Genomic DNA, 20,344 nt, shown 5'->3' on the forward strand with positions numbered 1-20,344 from the left:
TTTTACAAACACTAATCTACAATTTTTTTTTTCAGGCCTCTAACCCTATAAATTAGTCCAGAGAGGATACCCGATTCTCTACACTAGTAGAGAATCCCACCCTCCCACCTCCTCTAACCTAAATTATAAGTGTGGGGAAGTTTTTTTTTATATTTTTTACTTTTTTTTTGCTGTTACCTGTTTCAAGGATGGCAGTTCGGGCAGTGTGCTGCATCTCCTGTGGGATGTATGTGGTGAGGGACTCCAGTAGTGTTTCAGGGGATTTTACTTGTAGGAAGTGTCTTCGATTGAAGCTTCTGGAGGAGCGTGTTAAGGAGCTGGAGGAGGTATTAGATGAGCTCCGCATAATTCGTGAGGCAGAGAGAGACATTGATAGGAGTTTTAAGGAAATAGTCACTCCTAGTAATCAGTCTTGGGTCAATGTCAAGAGGAGGGGAAAGAAGCATGTGGGAGGAGAATCCCCTGGGGCTGTTCCCCTCCAAAATAGGTTTTCGGTCCTGGAGGCTACAGTTGAGGAAGCATCAACTGGGGATAGCCAGAGGGAGCAGGACTCTGGGGGTGAGCCTATTGTAAAAGCTCAGGTGTCTAGGGGATGCAAGAGATTGGGCCTCGTGATTGGGGACTCTACAGTTAAAGGGACGGATAGGAGAGTTGGTAGTAAGGGTAGGGATTCAGGGCTGGTGTGTTGCCTACCAGGGGCTGGGGTCCGGGATGTGTCAGAGAGGATATTCAAGACTCTTAGGGGAGAGGGTGATCAACCCCAAGTTATAATTCATGTGGGGACACATGACATAGGGAGGCTAAGGGAAGGGGATATTAAGCAGAGTTTCATGGAGTTGGGATGGAAACTAAAGGCCAAGTCAAACAGAGTGGTTATCTCTGGACTCTTGCCTGTGCCACGGGATAGTTTAGAGAGGAATAGGGAGAGGGAAAGTTTGAACTTGTGGCTGAGGGGATGGTGCAGGAGGGAGGGGTTTAATTACTTGAGCAATTGGGGCTCATTCTGGGGAAGATGGGATCTCTATAAGAGTGATGGTATACATCTGAACCAGAGGGGAACAAATATCCTGGGGGGTAAATTTGTGAAGGCTATGCGGAGTGGTTTAAACTGATTCAGAGGGGGGGTGGGATCCTGGGTAGAGGGGGTGAAAGTGAGGGGGGCATAGAAGGGGACGGCATTGCACGGCATTGTGGGGGTGGGGCGGAGCGAGGTTTGAAATGTTTATACTTTAACGCGAGGAGTATTCGCAATAAAGTGGATGAACTTGCAGCGTGGACCAGTACCTGGGACTTTGATGTTGTGGCCATTTCAGAGACGTGGATAGAGCAGGGTCAGGAATGGATGTTGCAGGTGCCGGGGTACAAGTGCTTTAGTCGGAGTAGAGAAGGAGGTAGAAGGGGGGGTGGAGTAGCATTATTGGTCAAGGACTATATCACAGTCTCAGAGAGGAAGTTTAATGAGGACTTGTCTGTTGAGGTAGTATGGGCAGAAATTAGAAATAGGAGAGGAGAGGTCACCCTGTTGGGAGTCTTTTATAGACCTCCAAAAAGTTCTAGAGAGGTTGAGGAAAGGATTGCAGAGACGATCCTGGTTAGGAGTGAAAGTAATAGGGTAATTGTTATGGGGGACTTTAACTTTACTAACATTGATTGGAATTGCTATAGCTCTAGCTCGTTAGAGGGGTCAGTTTTTGTTCAAAGTGTGCAGGAAGGTTTTTTGACTCAATATGTAGATAGGCCAACTAGAGGTGAGGCTATATTGGACTTGGTGCTGGGAAATGAGCCAGACCAGGTGCTAGACTTGGAAGTTGGTGTGCTTTTTGGTGATAGTGACCACAATTCGGTTACGTTCACCTTAGTGATAGAAAGGGATAGGCATGAACCTCGGGTCAGTAGTTTTAGCTGGGGGAAGGGTAATTATGAGGCCATTAGGAGAGAATTAGGAAGCATTGATTGGACTAGGAGATTACAGGGACTAGGAACGTCTGAAATGTGGAGTTTTTTCAAGGAGCAGCTACTGTGGGTCTGTGATAGGTATGTCCCTGTCAGGCAAGGAGGAATTGGTAGGGCTAGGGAACCGTGGTGCACAAAAAAAGTTGATTTGTTGGTTAGGAAGAAGAAGGAGGCTTATGTTCGGATGAGGCTTGAGGGCTCGGGTAGTGCAGTAGAAAGCTTTAGATTGGCTAGGAGGGAGTTGAAGAGGGAGTTAAGAAGGGCTAGAAGAGGGCATGAGATGACTTTGGCTGATAGGATTAAGGAGAATCCTAAGGCGTTCTATAGGTATGTCAAGAACAGAAGGTTGGTTAGGGCAAGATTAGGGCCAGTTACAGACAGTAGGGGGAAGTTGTGTGTGGAACCGGAAGAGATTGGAGAGGCATTGAACCATTATTTCTCTTCGGTGTTCACGCAGGACGATATGAATGTAGCTGAGGAGGTCACTGGGGTGAAGGGGTGTAAAATAGAAAGTATTGTAGTTGATACAGAGGATGTGTTGGATATTCTAGATGGGTTGAAAATAGATAAGTCCCCTGGTCCAGACGGGATTTACCCTAGGATTCTATGGGAGGCAAGAGAGGTGATTGCAGAGCCACTGGCTCTGATCTTCAGGTCGTCGTTGGTCTCTGGTATAGTACCGGAAGATTGGAGGACAGCGAATGTTGTCCCATTGTTTAAGAAGGGGAGCAGAGACTTCCCTGGGAATTACAGACCAGTGAGTCTTACTTCTGTAGTGGGCAAGGTTTTAGAAAGAATTATTAGGGATAGGATTTATAGTTATTTGGAGAGTAATGAATTGATTAGAGATAGTCAGCATGGTTTTGTAGCGGGAAGGTCGTGCCTTACTAACCTTATTGAGTTCTTTGAGAAGGTGACCAAAGAGGTGGATAGGGGTAAGGCAATAGATGTGGTATATATGGATTTTAGTAAGGCGTTTGATAAGGTTCACCATGGTATGCTTCTGCAGAAAATGCAGATGTATGGGATTGGTGGTAATTTAGGTACTTGGATCAGGAATTGGTTAGCAGATAGGAGACAGAGGGTGGTGGTTGATGGTAATTATTCATCATGGAGTTCGGTTACGAGCGGTGTGCCTCAGGGATCTGTTTTGGGGCCACTGCTGTTTGTAATCTTTATTAATGATCTGGATGAGGGTATAGTTGGGTGGATTAGTAAGTTTGCTGATGACACCAAAGTCGGAGGTGTGGTAGATTGTGAGGAAGGGTGTCGAAGTTTGCAGGGTGACTTGGACAGGTTGCAGAGCTGGGCCGCGAGGTGGCGGATGGAGTTTAATGCGGAGAAGTGTGAGGTAATCCATTTCGGTAGGAATAACAGATGTGTTGAGTATAGGGCTAACGGGAGGACTTTGAATAGAGTGGAGGAGCAGAGGGATCTAAGTGTATGTGTACATAGATCCCTGAAAGTTGGGAATCAAGTAGATAAGGTTGTTAAGAAGGCGTACGGTGTCTTGGCGTTTATTGGTAGGGGGATTGAATTTAGGAGTCGCAGCGTCATGTTGCAACTGTACACAACTCTGGTGCGGCCGCACTTGGAGTACTGTGTGCAGTTCTGGTCCCCACATTACAGGAAGGATGTGGAGGCTTTGGAGAGGGTGCAGAGGAGGTTTACCAGGATGTTGCCTGGTATGCAGGGGAGGTCCTATGAGGAGAGACTGAGGGATTTGGGGTTGTTTTCACTGGAAAGAAGGCGGCTAAGAGGGGATCTTATAGAAACATATAAGATGATTAGAGGTTTAGATAGGGTGGATGGTGATAGCCTGTTTCCTCGGATGGAGAAATCTAGCACGAGGGGGCATGGCTTTAAATTAAGGGGGGGTAGTTATAGGACGGATGTCAGGGGCAGGTTCTTTACCCAGAGGGTGGTGAGGGACTGGAATGCCCTGCCTGCTGAAGTTGTAAATGCGCCTAGTTTGGGGGCATTTAAGAGATTGGTGGATAGGTTTATGGATGAAAAGGGATTGGTTTAGATTAGTGGGTCAATGTTTTTTTTTAAAAATAAGACTGGTCGGCGCAACATTGTGGGCCGAAGGGCCTGTTCTGCGCTGTAATGTTCTATGTTCTATGTTCTATTACTCTACTCAACTTTGCAACATAAGTTCTAGATAAAGGGAATGCAATTAATGAAATTGATATAAACATGTTGTTAGAAAAGGGGTCTCATAAGAGGATCAGGAAGTTTTGCTACATTAAAGCTAAAAAATGCAAATTGTTAAAGAATTCAAAGATAAAGTACAAGAACATAAGAAATAGGAGCAGGAGTAGGCCATCTAGCCCTTCGAGCCTGCCCCGCCATTCAATAACATCATGGCTGATCTGTCGTGGCTCAGTTCCACATTCCCGCCCTCTCCCCATAACCCTTAATCCCCTCGCTTATCAAAAACCCATCAACCCGCGTCTTAAAAATATTTAGTGAGGTAGCCTCCACCACTTCAACGGGCAGAGAATTCCAGAGATTCACCACCCTTTGAGTGAAGAAGTTCCTCCTCAACTCCGTTCTAAACCGCCCCCCCTTTATCTTGAGGCTGTGCCCCCTAGTCCTACTATCCTTTCTGAGCGGGAAGAGTCTCTCCACCTCTATCCTATCCATCCCATTCATCATCTTATATGTCTCAATGAGATCTCCCGTCATTCTTCTAAACTCTAACGAGTACAAGCCTAGTTTATTCAGCCTCTCCTCATAGCTCAACCCCCTCAACTCTGGCATCAGCCTAGTAAACCTCCTCTGCACTCCCTCCAAGGCCAAAATATCCTTGCATAAGTACGGCGCCCAAAACTGCACACAGTACTCCAGCTGCGGCCTCACCAATGCCCTTTACAGCCGCAGCAAGACCTCCCTACTTTTATATTCAATCCTCCTCGCTATGAAGGCCAGCATCCCATTTGCCTTCCTGACCACCTGCTGCACCTGCAAGCTGGGTTTTTGCGACTCATGCACAAGGACCCCGAGGTCCCTCTGCACCGTCGCCTGCTGCAGTTTTTCGCCACGTAAGTAATAATCCTTCCTACCATTATTCCTGCCAAAGTGGACCACCTCGCACTTGCCAACATTAAATTCCATTTGCCATTTCCTGGCCCATTCGCCCAGCCTATCTAGATCCTTCTGTAGACTCTCCACACCCTCCGCACAATTTGCCGTTCCACCAATCTTGGTGTCATCAGCAAATTTCGACACCCTACATTCGGTTCCCTCCTCCAGATCATCTATATAAATGGTAAATAGCTGAGGCCCCAGCACCGACCCCTGGGGCACTCCACTAGTCACCATCCGCCAATCCGAATAGCACCCATTGACCCCCACTCTCTGCCTCCTATTTGACAACCAATCCTCTATCCACGCTAACACCCTACCCCTAACTCCATGTCCCCTGACCTTCTGCAATAACCTCCTGTGAGGTACCTTGTCAAACGCCTTCTGAAAATCAAGAAAGACCACATCCACCGGCTCTCCTCTATCCACCGCCCTAGACACATCCTCATAGAACTCCAGTAAATTTGTCAGACACGACTTCCCTTTAACGAAACCGTGCTGCGTCTGCTCTATCAAGCAATTCCCCTCAAGATGCCTCGCTATTTCCTCCTTGATGACGGATTCTAACATTTTACCTACAACAGACGTTAAACTAACTGGCCTATAATTCCCCGCCTTTTGCCTGGCACCCTTCTTAAACAACGGCGTAACATTAGCCACTTTCCAATCTTCCGGCACTTCCCCGGAATCCAGCGACATCTGGAAAATAACCACCAAGGCATCCACTATCACCTCCGCCATTTCTTTCAGAACCCTCGGATGCATTCCATCCAGTCCTGGCGACAAGAAGAAATGTAGCAACATGGATGATTGTCTGATACCAAATGAAGACAAGTGGATCTTGCATAGGATAGACCAAATTGGCAGTGAGATATTCGATGACCATAGTTTTTCTCTATGCGCCGAGATAATTTGAATTAGCACAATCTCAAAATCTACCAATGACAATAAAATACAGGCTTGGTAAACAGTGAAGAGGAAAGCAGAAGCCAGAAGGAAAAAATGAAGAAGTTGATAGATTTGTGCCCAATTCCCCTCCTATGAAGCAGCTGTGAGCTGTTACTGTGATGATAGAAAGCAAACAGATGATAGAAGATTCTGTGGATAGGTTTATGGATGGAAAGGGATTGCTTTAGGTTAGAGGGTCATTGTTTTTTAACTGGTCGGCGCAACATCGTGGGCCGAAGGGCCTGTTCTGCACTATAATGTTCTATGTTCTATGCTTTTTATGAATATTTATGAAATATTGCGTATTGGAAATAAGGGCCAGAATTCTCTGTCTGTTCACACCCTGCCAGTGAGACTGGAGAATTTTGCACTCAGCCAAATTTCCATTCACAGCAGTGGGACTGGAGAATCCCAGCTGCGGATGGGGTTGAAGGATCCAGCCCAAGAACACTGTATGAGATAAAGCCACCCATCAGAAGATGGAGAAGGGAGCAGATGGTTACAGAGAATGATTGATTGGTTTGGACACATTATTCCCTGAAGTGAGAATATGGATGAATAAACCTTTAAAAAGGCAACAACATTGGGCAAAATTTTACCTGCCCCCATGGTGGGTTCTGAGGTTTGGACTGAGGGGGGGCAGTCACAGGAGAGTGTAAAATTGAATGGACGTGATTCCCTGCAGGGACTCACCCACCCAAATCCTAATGCAATTTCACACTTGATTGGGCAGGACCTCGGGTGGGAATAAAAGCAAATTACTGCGGGTAGTGGAATCTGAAACCAAAAGGGAAAACGCTGAAAAATCTCAGTGCGTCTGGCAGCATCTGTAAGGAGAGAAAAAAGCTGATGTTTTGAGTCCGGATGATCCTTTGGCAAAGCTAAAAGGCAAAGAAAGTAAGAAATATTTATACTGCAGGGTGAGGGAATGAAAGATGAGTCATACCCACAAAAACAAGGGAAAAGGTTGCTAATGGCAGTCCATGGAGAGAATGGAAGGTGTGAATGGCCAAACAGCAGAGAAGCTGAAATCAGAGGGTAAACTGTGATAAATAAAAATGTGGGGGGAGAGGGGAATGGGTGGGAAAGAGGTAAAATTGAGAAAAAATACAGAAAGGGAAAGCAAAGAGAGAGAAAAAATAAGGAAAGAGGAGATAAAATGAGGGGAAAGAGTGGGGGAGGGGGAAGAAAAATAAAGAAAGACAATAAGAACATAAGAAATAGGAGCAGGAGTAGGCCATCTAGCCCTTCGAGCCTGCCCTGCCATTCAATAAGATCATAGCTAATCTGAAGTGGTTCAGTTCCATTCACCAGCCTGCTCCCCATAACCCTTAATTTCCTTATTGATCAGAAATCTATCTACCCGTGACTTAAACATATTCAACGAGGCAGCCTCCACCACTTCAATGGACAGAGAATTCCAGAGATTCACTACCCTCTGAGAGTAGTGAGTCTCTCAACTATGTTCTAAACTGCCCCCCCCCTCGTATTTTGAGGCTGTGCCCTCTAGTTCTGGTTTCCTTTCTAAGTGGAAAGAATCTCTGTACCTCTACCCTATCTAGCCCCTTCATTATCTTGTAAGCCTCTATAAGATCTGCCGCGCCCCCCCCCCCACCACCACCAAGCCTTCTCAACTCCAACGAGCACAGGCCCAATCTACTCAATCTTTCCTCATAAGCTAACCCCCTCATCTCCAGTATCAGCCTGGTGAACCTTCTCTGCACTCCCTCCAAGGCCAATATATCATTTCGCAAATAAGGGGACCAAAACCGCACACAATACTCCAGTTGCAGCCTCACCAGTGCCCTGAACAGTTGCAGCAAGACCTCCTGCTTTCATATTCTATCCCCCTCGCTATAAAGACCAACATCCCATTCACCTTCTTGATCACCTGCTGCACCTGCAGACTGAGTTTTTGCGATTCATGCACAAGGACCCCTAGGTCCCTCTGCGCAGTAGCATGCTGCAACTTTTCACCATTTAAATAATATTCCATCCTACTATTCTTTCCTCCAAAGTGGATAACCTCACATTTGCTAACATTATACTCTATCTGCCAGGTCCTCGTCCACTCACTCAGCCTATCCAAATCTCTCTGCAGACTTTCTGCGCCTTCCACGCAATTTGCTTTTCCACTCATCTTCATGTCATCAGCAAACTTTGTTACCCTACACTCAGCCCCCTCCTCCAGATCGTCTATGTAAATGGTAAACAGTTGAGGCCCAGCACCGATCCCTGCAGCACTCCACTAGTCACCTACTGACAACCAAAAAAGCACCCATTTATTCCAACTCTCTGCTTCCTGTTAGATAACCAATCCTCAATCCACACTAACACTTTACCCCCAACTCCGTGCACCCTAACCTTCTGCAGTAACCTTTTTTGAGGCACCTTATCAAACGCCTTCTGGAAATCATCACATCCACCGGTTCCCCTCTGTCTACCGCACTAGTCACATCTTCATAGAAATCCAGTAAATTCGTCAAACACGACTTCCCCTTCATGAATCCATGCTGCGCCTGCTTGATCAAAACGTTCTTTTCTAGGTGTCCTGCTATTTCTTCTTTAATGATGGATTCTAGCATTTTCCCAACTATGGACGTTAAGCTAACAGGCCTCTAGTTACCTGCCTTTTGTCTGCTACCTTTTTTAAACAGCGGCATAACAGTAGCTGTTTTCCAATCTGCCGGCACTTCCCCAGAGTCCAGTGAATTTTGATAAGTAACTATTAACGCACCTGCTGTTACTTCTGCCATTTCTTTCAGAACCCTGGGATGCATTCCATCCGGTCCCAGGGACTTGTCTACCTTCAGTCCCGTTAGTCTACCAAGCACTACCTCTCTAGCGACTGTAATTGTATTAAGAACCTCATCTCCTACCATCCCTCTATCTTTAATATTCCGTAAGCTATTTGCGCCCTCCACTATGAAGACCAACACAAAAAACTTATTTAAAGTCTCAGCCATTTCCTCGTTTCCCACCATTAAATCCTCCCTCTCGTCCTCTAAAGGTCCAATATTCACTCTAGCCACTCTCTACTTCTTTATATATTTGTAAAAACTTTTACTTTTTTTTATATTTAGAGCTAGTTTAGTTTCATACTTTATCTTTCCTTTCTTTATCACTTTCTTAGTTATTCTTTGTTATTTTTTATATCTTTCCCAATCTTCTAATTCCCCACTATTTTTAGCCGCTCTGTACGTATCAGTTTTTAATTTAATACTCTCCTTTACTTCCTTCGATATCCACGGCTGGTTATCCCTTTTCTTACAGTCCTTCTTTATCACTGGAATATATTTTTGCTGAGTACTGAAAAAGATCTCCTTAAAAATCCTCCACTGTTCCTCAGCTGTCCAACCAACCAATCTGCGCCCCCAGTCTACACTAGCCAATTCCACCCTCATCTTATCATACTCCCCTCTGTTCAAACAGAGGACACTGGATTGGGACCCTACTTTCTCACCCTCCATCTGTATCAGAAATTCAACCATATTGTGATCACTCATCCCAAGAGGATTCCTCACAAGAGGATCCCTAATTCTATCTGCCTTGTTACACAGAATCAGATCTAAGATAACTTGCTCCCTTGTAGGTTCTGTAACATACTGTTCAAGGAAACTGTCCCGACAGCATTCTAAGGACTCTTCCTTAAGTCCACCGCATCCGACCTGAGTCCAATCAATCAATATGCAGGCTAAAATCCCCCATGATTATCGCCGTTCCGTTTTTGCACACATCAATTATTTGCTTGTTTATAGCCCGCACCACCTCAAAATTATTATTTGGGGGCCTATAGACCACAGCCACCAGTGACTTTCTCCCCTTACTATTCCTTATCTCCACCTACAACGATTCACGACGATTCCATGTTTTGCTCCTTGGACCCTATATCGTCTCTCACTACTGCTCTGATATTATCTTTTATTAACGGTGCTACTCCACCTCCTTTTTCCTCCTGTCTATCCTTCCTAAATGTATGATACCCCTGGATATTCAGTTCCCAGTCCCGCTCACCCTGCAACCACGTTTCTGTAATGGCCACTAGATCATTCCCATTTGTGCTGATTTGTGCCATCAACTCATTCACTTTGTTTCAAATGTGTTGTGCATTCAGGTAAAGTGTCTTTATACCAGCCTTTATCTGGACCCAATTTGAGGCTGAATAAACTAGGCTTGTACTCGTTAGAGTTTAGAAGAATGAGGGGAGACCTCATTGAGACATATAAGATGATGAATGGGATGGATAGGATAGAGGTGGAGAGACTCTTCCCGCTCAGAAAGGATAGTAGGACTAGGGGGCACAGCCTCAAGATAAAGGGGGGGTGGTTTAGAACGGAGTTGAGGAGGAACTTCTTCACTCAAAGGGTGGTGAATCTCTGGAATTCTCTGCCCGTTGAAGTGGTGGAGGCTACCTCGCTAAATATTTTTAAGACGCGGGTTGATGGGTTTTTGATAAGAGAGGGGATTAAGGGTTATGGGGAGAGGGCGGGAAAGTGGAACTGAGCCACGACAGATCAGCCATGATCTTATTGAATGGCGGGGCAGGCTCGAAGGGCTAGATGGCCTACTCCTGCTCCTATTTCTTATGTTCTTATGTTCTCCCGCGCCCTCTCCTCCTTTAATTAGTGGAATGTCCTCAACATTAACCAGCACTCGTACCCTCTCTTTTACTCTTGATTTTGTAATTCCCCATACCCCTGCACACACACACCCCCCCCCCCCCCCCCCCACCCCCACTAATTAGTTTAAAGCCCTATCTACAGCCCTAGTTATATGATTCACCAGGACTCTGGTCCCAGCATGATTCAGACGAAGACCATCCCATCTGAACAGGTCCCATCAACCCCAATACTGGTGCCAATGCCCCATAAATTCAAACCCATTTCTCCCACACCAATCCTTGAGCCAATAAAGAAATAAAAGGTAGAGAACAGTTAAAATTAAATGAAATGAAAACAAAGGGGTCAAGGTGGGGTAGAGCGAATCACCTGAAGTTTGTTGAATTCGATGTTGAGACCAGAAGCCTGTTATGTGCCTAGCCGGAAGATGAGATGCTGTTCCTCCAGCTTGCATTGAGCTTCACTGGAACATTGCTGCAGGCCAAGGACAGACATGTGGGCATGGGAGCAGAATTGTGTGTTAAAATGGCAAGCAGGGGTGAGATCAGGGTCCTGATTGTGCAGAGACCAAATGTGCTCAGCAAACGTTTGATTTTGATTTGCTTTATTATTGTCACATGTATTAGTATACAGTGAAAAGCATTGTTTCTTGCGCGTTATACAGACAAAGCATACCGTTCACACAGAAGGAAATGAAAGAGTGCAGAATGTAATGTTACAGTCATAGCTAGGGTGTAGCAAAAGCTCAACTTGATGCAAGGTAAGTCCATTCAAAAGTCTGATGGCAGCAGGGAAGAAGCTGTTCTTGAGTCAGTTGGTACCTGACCTCAGACTTTTGTATCTTTCTCCTGATGGAAGGAAGTGTAAATGAGAATCTCTGGGATGCATGGGATCCTTAATTATGCTGGTTGCTTTCCCAATATAGCGGAGTCCACATTGGGAGCAGCGAATGCAGTGGATCAAATTGAAAAAGGTGCAAGCGAAATACTGCTTAACCTGGAATGAGTGTTTTGGACCTTGGATGGTAAGCATAAAAGAGGTAAAGAGACAGGTGCTACACCTTCTGCGATTGCATGGAAAGGTGCCATGGGTGATCAGAGAGATGTTGGGTACAGTGGAGGAGTGGACTAGGTTATCCCAGAGGGAACAGTCTCTGCAAAATGCTAACAGAGGAAATGAAGGGAAGATATGTTCAGTGGAGGCATTACGCTGGAGTTGGCTAAAATGGCAGAAAATTATGCTTTGAATGTGGAGGCTGGTGGAGGGAGGGGTGGAGATGAGGGTCTTGGTGCAGTAGCTGGACTGCATGCAGTTGAGAGTCCTGTCAACAACTATAGGTGGGAGGCAACAATTGGGGAAGCAGGAGCACATATTAGAAGCACCACTTTGGAAAGTGGCATCATTGGAACAAATGAGATGGACGAGAAGGAGCTGAAAGAAAGAGATGGAGTCCTACAGGATGTAGGGTGTCCAGATAGCTATAGGAGTCACTGGGCTTGTAATAGAGATTTATAGATAATTTATTGCTGGAAATGGAGACCGAAAGGTCAAGGAAGGGAAGTGGCTGAGGTGGCCCAGGTGAAGGTGATGGTGGGGTGGAAACTGGAAGCAAAACTGATGAATTTCTCCAGATCTGGACAAGAGCATGAAGCAGCACCAAATAAAGGAGTTGTGGGAGGGGACACTGGTAGGCCTGGGACAAGGAATGTTCCACATACCCCAGAAGAAAATAAGCAGAGCTAGGACACATGCGGGTATCCATTGTTACACTTTGATTTGGAGAAAGTGGGATGAGTTAAAGGAGAAGTTGTTGAGAGAGAGAGAATGAGTTCAGCCAGGTGGAGGAGAGTGGTGGTGGATGGGAATATATTCCAATTCCCTTGGGTGGGAATTCTGCCCTTTTAACTTGTCAAAGCTCTTAAGTGGCCACTTCCTGCCCAACTTCAAATTTTAGGCTGGTGGATGCAGGTGGGGTAGGAAACTGCCAGAAAAAATATCTCCATTTAAGACAATCAGTGCAGAAAGGGGAGTTGGGCACCTCAATCTGAAGACCCACCCAGAATTGGGAATTCTTCTCCTCCAGGACATTGAAACCCTGGGATCCACTTCCCTGCTGGCCAACCATTGATGCCGTGATCGATCATTCAAATCCTAACCCCCTCCCCCCGCAGTGTGTCCCTACTCACTCACCCCAGGGATCCCTTACTTACCTTTCCAATGGTCCCAGGCCTTGGTTCCAGGCAGAGTGCTGCAGTACCGCTTCTGGCCACTGCAACACTGTGCTTGGCCGGTCTGGAGAGCTTTCAGTCAATCTGATTGGCCAACAGCTCTCACAGCTGGGACTACTATCCAATGGTGAATAGAATTCCTGCCCACTGTTAATCAATGCTCAACTGAGCTTTAAATGGCAGTAGGAGCTAAAATGTTGGTGCTAGCGCGTTACATGTCAACTCTCAGAATGGAGAGGTGCCGATTGCTCACTATCCTTAAAATCCTACCCAGAAGGTGGGATATTATGGCCTCGCTTGGGCGAGACCACAAATTCCTGCCCAAGGTGAACAGAGATTTCCATTGCTGGACTCTCACAGCATGATGGGGTGGTTCAAGGTGGTAGAGTTCCAGCCATAGTGTTTCTCAAAAATACAGGTACAGCGTACAAGATTAAAGAAGGAATGATAAATTTGTACAACTATTGGGTGGACCACGATGAGCGTGTCTTTAGCTACTAGGGAGGGAGCCTCATTGTAGAAAAGACATTAATATCAAAGAAATAATATAATGTGAATTCAACAGGTCAATACCCTGGAACCATAGTGTCATAGACACGAAAACTGCATGCTTTCAAAGAAGGCTGGGTAAATATTTGAGGGCAAGATAAATAATAGATGAATTTGAAATGTAAAACTCTCCAGTTTGGTGGATTAAAAACTCAATAAAAAAGCTAGAAATAACTTATATTTTCTTTTCTATGCACAGGAACAATACTAGCAGAAAATATTTTAACTGCTTCACCATTTGGAAATACCATTGATCTGCTGAAAGTTTACGGTTCCACTTTAAGAGCAGCTTTTGAGCATTCTGTCCACAGATATGGACAGGGAAGAGGGGAGTTCCTGCAGGCTGCTGGTAAGGTCATTCTACATCACTGAACACAAAACTATCCTACAAGACAATTGTAGCTGCAATACAATAGGTAATCTCTGGCAAAAATACACTTCAGCAATCATTCATACCCCCTGGAACACTGTTGATTATTATTTTAGGTCTATCAAAGAGTCATAATTTATAATTGTGGAGCCACTTTTAACCTACTGGAAACACAACTTCTTCAGAGTAGGCTTGGCAGACATACAATCTTCTAAATGCTTGTATTTGTCCATGGTTACTTCTGTCCATGGGGTATCTGAAGAGTCTTCATGTTTTAGGATCTTTTTAATCAGAAAAATAGGAGGCTATCTCATAGGACACCTATTGGCATTCTGGGAATAGATGGAACCTGCAGAAAAGCCAGTTAGAGAGGTAAATTAGTCTTTAGGCAGCACCTTCCAAAAGGACAAGAGCAGCAGATACCTGAGAACACCCAAAGGTTCCCCTCCAAGTCACTCACCACCCTGACTTGGAAATATATCACCATTTCTTCACTGTCACTGGGTCAACATCTTGGAACTCCTTCCCTATCAGCACTTGTGAGTATACCTACAACTCAGGGACTGCAACATTCAAAAAGACTGCTCACCACCACCTTCTCAAGGGCAACTAGGAATAAGTAATAATTAGTACCTAGCCAGTGATGCCCACATCCCGCAAAATGAATTTAAAAAAATGTATGGGGGGTAGAAAGATTCCCTTTTTATGGGACACTGGGACCAGAACTGGAACAGAAGGTCACTGTACCATTGGGACAGGCTCCAAACAAACTACTTCAAAGAGGGATTGAAACCACAGACTGTCAATCAGGATTAGATTCTGTCAAGACTGTGGTCAAGATGAAGGAGTACTTCAGGCACATTCAACTGTGAAGGGAAATAAAAATCAACACAGGTGCCTGACAGATGATAGAAATCCGTTGAGCTGGCAGCTAAATCGTTTACGAGGCACTACACATTGAACTTGTTACAGATCAAAGTCTTCAAGTGCAATGGAGAGGGTTTCAACACTTTCTGCTTGTTGGGGAGCCTCAGCAACTTCAAGACAAAGCTGTGTGCAGACACTGGGACTGAGTTCACAAGTGGGCAGAATGAAACTCTGCCCCCATCAGTGAAATGAACATATTTGCTCTGTCAGAGGAGTTCAAGGGTATCCGCTCACATCTGCAGCTTCAGACAGGGAGAAAGGAATCATCAAGGAGATGTTGGTCTGAATATGGTGACACTCCAATGCTGCCTCCTTGCCAGGGGTCTTGAGAAGACCAGCCAGAGGACCTGACATTTCAGGTGGGGAGTCACGTGTAATATTTAAACCGGATCCTGTGATTTGTATATCACACACAAATGAAGCACCTTCACCCACAATAGAAGAATTTTATTTATCAAAAGCAAATGGAAGGGGAAGAGTTCAGGGGGAAGGGAGGAGTCCAGTTGGGAGGGAATTAAAGCGAACAGGTTCAGAGATACACACATTGGGCAAAGTTTTCCAATTCCACCCACTGCAGGGTTTGTAGCAGGCGGGGGTGGACCATACACAGGTCTGTTGACCTTGGGCAGGAATTTCTCATCTTTGGGTGAGCATGGCCAGAAATCCCACCCATACGGTGCCAAATGTGATTGTCAACCATGTTAATTCTGTTCTTGCTGCCGAGTCTGACATGATTTGTTTCCTTAGGCGTCCACGTGGAATTTGACCTGAGTAAAAAGCCGGGTCACAGGGTGATCAGATTGGATGTTCTCTGCTCTGTGGCACTGCAGAGTGCCACACTATGAACCACTCAAAGGGCCCTATTTTATCGTTGTGTCGTGCCCATTTTGGGGTGCAAAAACGTGGTGAAGTCAGGTGTGAGGCCATTAACGCGATCTGCTCCCATGTCCGCGCAGATGGCCACTTTACCAAAACCGGGAATGGCAGCGATCTGATTCGTGACTGAAATGGGTGCAACAGCGATTTAAATGTATTTGCATGCATTTAAATTGAATTAATGAACTGCCCGCCCAACTTTATCAGCATTTCCCCCTTTACCACAACATTTGCCAATCCAGAATCACACCGAAATAAACCTGCTGAATAAAAGTCTGAATCTGGCACACCAGCTGCTGAAGAGGCAAGTTCAGAGCTTCCAACGGCTCTCTGACTCAGATCAGTATTGTGGGGGAGAGGAGGGAGGGAGGCAGGTCAGATGTATCTCTGGTGGGGAGGGGGCGGAGAGGGAGGGCCAATTGTTGTCTGGGGGAGAGGGCCGATCGTTGTCAGGGGCGGCGATCGTTGTCTGGTGGTGGGGGGGGCTGATCATTGTCTACTGGGGAGGAAGGAGATGGGTCAGATGTTCCTCTTGGGGGACAAGGGGGAGTGAGGCCAGACCATTCTCTGGGGGGGGGGGCGATGAGTGAGGCCACATCGTTATCTGGGGGTGGGGAGGGGTGAGGGTGGAGTGAGGCCAGTTTGCTCTCTGAGGGGGAGAGTGGTGAGTGAGGCCAGACCATTCTCTGGGCGGGGGGGAGGAGGGAGGTGGATAAGATGTGTCTCTGGTGGGGGTGGGGGAGAGACCTGATCGCTCACTGGTGGGGAGCGGGGCAGATGGATCTCTGGTGGGGGAGTGCAGGAAGGTCTGCTGCCACTCTGCGGGTGATCGGTGGGGTGGGAAGGGAGCAAGGCTTTTCACTCCCAGGCCACTTTCTCTGCTTTCTGTGGCCCGGGAGCGATCTGACAAGGGTGCGCTTTTTCAAATCTTTTTATCACTGCGCTCCCACAGCTCACAGCTCCAATCATTTTGGCCACGCTAAGCCCCGCCCATAGCGCAAATGGGACTCGCAATGTTTTTTTTCAGGCTGACTGTGTATGGGGACGTCTGAAAGCAGACTTCTAAGTGGGATCTGAATTAAACCCAGATTCAGAATGAAAATGTTAAAATCAGGCCCAAGACTGCAAAGTTGACAAAATTGTTGTCGGCTCTTATCTTGCTGGAGGTGGAGATGGGTTCAGCATGTTGAGGGATAACAATCTGAAACACGATACTGGTATGTACACATTTTCAACTAATGTTCAAATCACCAACCTATAATAATATGCAGTTTCCAACAGGCCACACTGTCCTGATTAGTCAATGGGTTGATTTGGTGGGCAGGACACGTGAATCATGAGGCCAAATGAAACATTAGATGTACATCGGTTTCCAGTGCTTGCTATCGATTGCCAGTTTGAGGGACGTTGGTGGTCGGGGGGTGGGGGTAAAAAAATAGCAGAAAGTGAGGGGAGCCCAACAAAAGAGTTCCTGTGGCTGGAGGAGGATGATGGCACGGGAGGGAGCAGGAAATGGCACCAAGGAGAACGGCATGTGAGGAGAGAAATGGCATTGTGGGGGATCAGTATTGGGAGTAGACAACTTGGCAGAGGGTTGAGGGGTGGGAGATGCCCAATGGATTGGATTGAATAGGGGGAAGGGGTGGGATAGACCTGGGCATGAAGTGAGAGAGGAGAGCAATGGGTATGGCCTGAATTGGATGGCATGGGACAGATGGAGTGGCACAAGATGGAAATTTAAGGAGGTACAATTGCAACAAAGGTACTGATTTCACTATAAATGTTTTGTGGATCTCTGTTAGTATAGAGATAAAATGTGACTTTAATAAGTATTCTTTTGCTGTTGCAGGTGACACCGATTATTCAGTTGTTTGGAGCTACATCAGACAAATGCAATGGGTTTATCCTGCAGTTGATGGAAGAATATCATTTATTGGAAACAGTGGCACACAGTCATACATTAATCTGAAAATGGGATTGCTTTTTATCTCACTTTTTGCATGCTCCTTCCATTTATGCTGATTGTGACAAATTAATTAGTTCAGTGAATTTGCAGTTTGCTGTCTTAATGAAACCTTGTTGATGTAATTTGTATATTCCCAGAGAAGTTAATCATATTTTCTATTTAATGCAGTGTTGGGATGATCCCCAGTCTAGCTGCTCATTGAGGAGGCACATAGGTTTAGAAATATAGAAACATAGAAAAACAACAGCACAATACAGGCCCTTCGGCCCACAAAGATGTGCCTAACCCTACCTTAGAGATTACCAGGCTTACCTATAACCCTCTGTTTTACTAAGTTCCATGTACTTATCTAAAAGTCTCTTAAAAGACCCTATCGAATCCGCCTCCATCACCGTTGCCGGCAGCCCATTCCACGCACCCACTACTCTCTGAGTGAAAAAGTTACCCCGACACCTCCTCTATACCTACTCCCCAGCACCTTAAACCTGTGTCCTCTTGTGGCAACCATTTCAGCCCTGGGAAAAAGCCTCTGACTTGCCACTCGATCAATACCTCTCAACATCTATCTCACCTCTATCAGGTCACCCCTCATCCTTCGTCTCTCCAAGGAGAAAAGGCTGAGCTCCCTCAACCTATCTTCATAAGGCATGCTCCCCAATCCAGGCAACATCCTTGTAAATCTCCTCTGCACCCTTTCTATGGTCTCCACATCCTTCCTGTAATGACACGACCAGAACTGAGCACAGTACTCCAAGTGGGGTCTGACCAGGGTCCTATATAGCTGCAACATTATCTCTCAACTCCTAAACTCAATCCCTCGATTGATGAAGGCCAGTACCCCATACGCCTTCTTAACCACAGCTTCAACCTGAGCAGCTGCTTTGAGTGTCCTATGAACTCGGACCCCAAGATCCTTCTGGTCTTCCACACTGCGCAGAGTCCTACCATTAATATTCCATTCTGCCATCCTATTTGACCTGCCAAAATGAACCACTTCACACTCATCTGGGTTGAACTCCATCTGCCCCTTCTCTGCCTAGTCTTGCATCCTATCAATGTCTCACTGCAACTTCTGAGATCCCTCCACACTATCCACAACACCTCCAACCTTTGTGTCATCAACAAACTTACCAACCCATCCCTCCACTTCCTCATCCAGGTCATTTATAAAAATCACAAAGAGTAAGGGTCCCAGAACGGATCCCTGGAGCACTCCACTGGTGACCGACCTCCATGCAGAATATGACCCATCTATAACCATTCTCTGCCTTCTGTGGGCAAGATGTGGGTATGCCGGCGTTGGACTGGCGTAAACACAGTAAATAGTCTGACAACACCAGGTTTTAGTCCAACCTATTTATTTGATAATATACTCACAAGCTTTCGAGGGGACTACCTCTTCGTCAGGTGAATGGAGAGTTCTGGCCTCAGACAGAGCATATAAAGCACAGACAGTTTAGAGATAAACTGCCTGTGCTTTATATGCTCTGTCTGAGGCCAGAACTCTCCATTCACCTGACGAAGAGGCAGTCCCCTCGAAAGCTTGTGAGTGTATTATCAAATAAATAGGTTGGACTAAAACCTGGTGTTGTCAGATTATTCTGTGGGCAAGCCAGTTCTGGATCCACAAAGCAATGTCCCCTTGGATCCCATGCCCCCTCACTTTCTCAATAAGCCTTGCATGGGACACCTTATCAAATGCCTTGCTGAAGTCCATATATACTACCTGTCCAAATGTTCATTACATGTGATGTAATATCACAGGACAGAGTGTACTGAGATATTTGTATGTGAAGCCAATAAAAGTTAGTTCATCAACAGCCTTACCTCCAGCAGTATCTATCGATCCAATGGAGTAGAACTGCACAGAGCAAACAACAACTGCACTGAGAAAGACTTCCATTTCCTTTGTAAATTCCCCGCAACCCATCATGGACACGTGGAATGTCCATGACATAGTATGACCACCGTGTCCCCTCCCACCCCACACAAGCATCAATTCCCCCCCCCGCCCCATAGCATGCACCTACATACAAGAGTCATAACCCCCATCTTCACAAGAATTGGGGCACACCCTCCCACCACATATAAGAACCCCCCTCCACCACAGTGAGGCTTCCCAAGGGTTGCCCTGCACTGCCATGTAGGCACTGCCAGTGACAGTGCCAGGTTGCCAGAAGGCACTACCCTGGCATGTTCCTCTCCTATGCTTAGCTTGAAGCCTCCAGCAGTTTCTCTTCAATTGTTTCAAGCTTTTAAGAACCTGTTATAAACCTCGCTGACATGACAGCGGGCGGCATGGTAGCACAGTGGTTAGCACCTCTGTTTCACAACACCAGGGACCTGAGTTTGATTCCTGGCTTGGGTCACTGTTTGTTTGGAGTTTGCACATTCTCCTCGAGTCTGTGTGGGTTTCCTCCAGGTGTCCTGGTTTCTTCCCACAGTCCAAAGATGTGCAGGCTAGGTTGATTGGCCATACTAAATTGACCGTAGATGCATAGGTTAGAGGAATAGTGGGTAAAATGTGTACGGTTATGGGGGTAGGGCCTGGGTGGGATTGTGGTCGGTGCAGACTTGATGGGCTGAATGGCCTCTTTCTGTACTGTAGGGTTTCTATTACTTTCTATGACATCACATCAGCAAAGCATGAATAGTCAGTGAAGGCAAGCATATTGCAAGAAGCCCTTTCATGACAAATAACTTTATTAAAATGAGGTTACTGTACAGGAAGGATGTTAAGTCACAGGGAGGGCGTGTAAAATTGGGAAACGAAATCTCGCCGGCGAAAATCTCATTTCCCAACCCTCTTGAGATTTTG

General features: G+C 46.1%; 1 pseudogene; it reads left to right on the forward strand.

The window, feature by feature from the left end:
- LOC145350705 (5'-nucleotidase-like) overlaps positions 1-17,582 on the forward strand; it is a 45,474-nt pseudogene extending 27,892 nt beyond the window's left edge.
- Positions 17,583-20,344: the final 2,762 nt, after the last annotated feature.

Source organism: Carcharhinus amblyrhynchos, chromosome 12 (assembly GCF_965287045.1).
Source record: "Carcharhinus amblyrhynchos chromosome 12, sCarAmb.v2.hapA, whole genome shotgun sequence".
Taxonomy (NCBI): domain Eukaryota; kingdom Metazoa; phylum Chordata; class Chondrichthyes; order Carcharhiniformes; family Carcharhinidae; genus Carcharhinus; species Carcharhinus amblyrhynchos.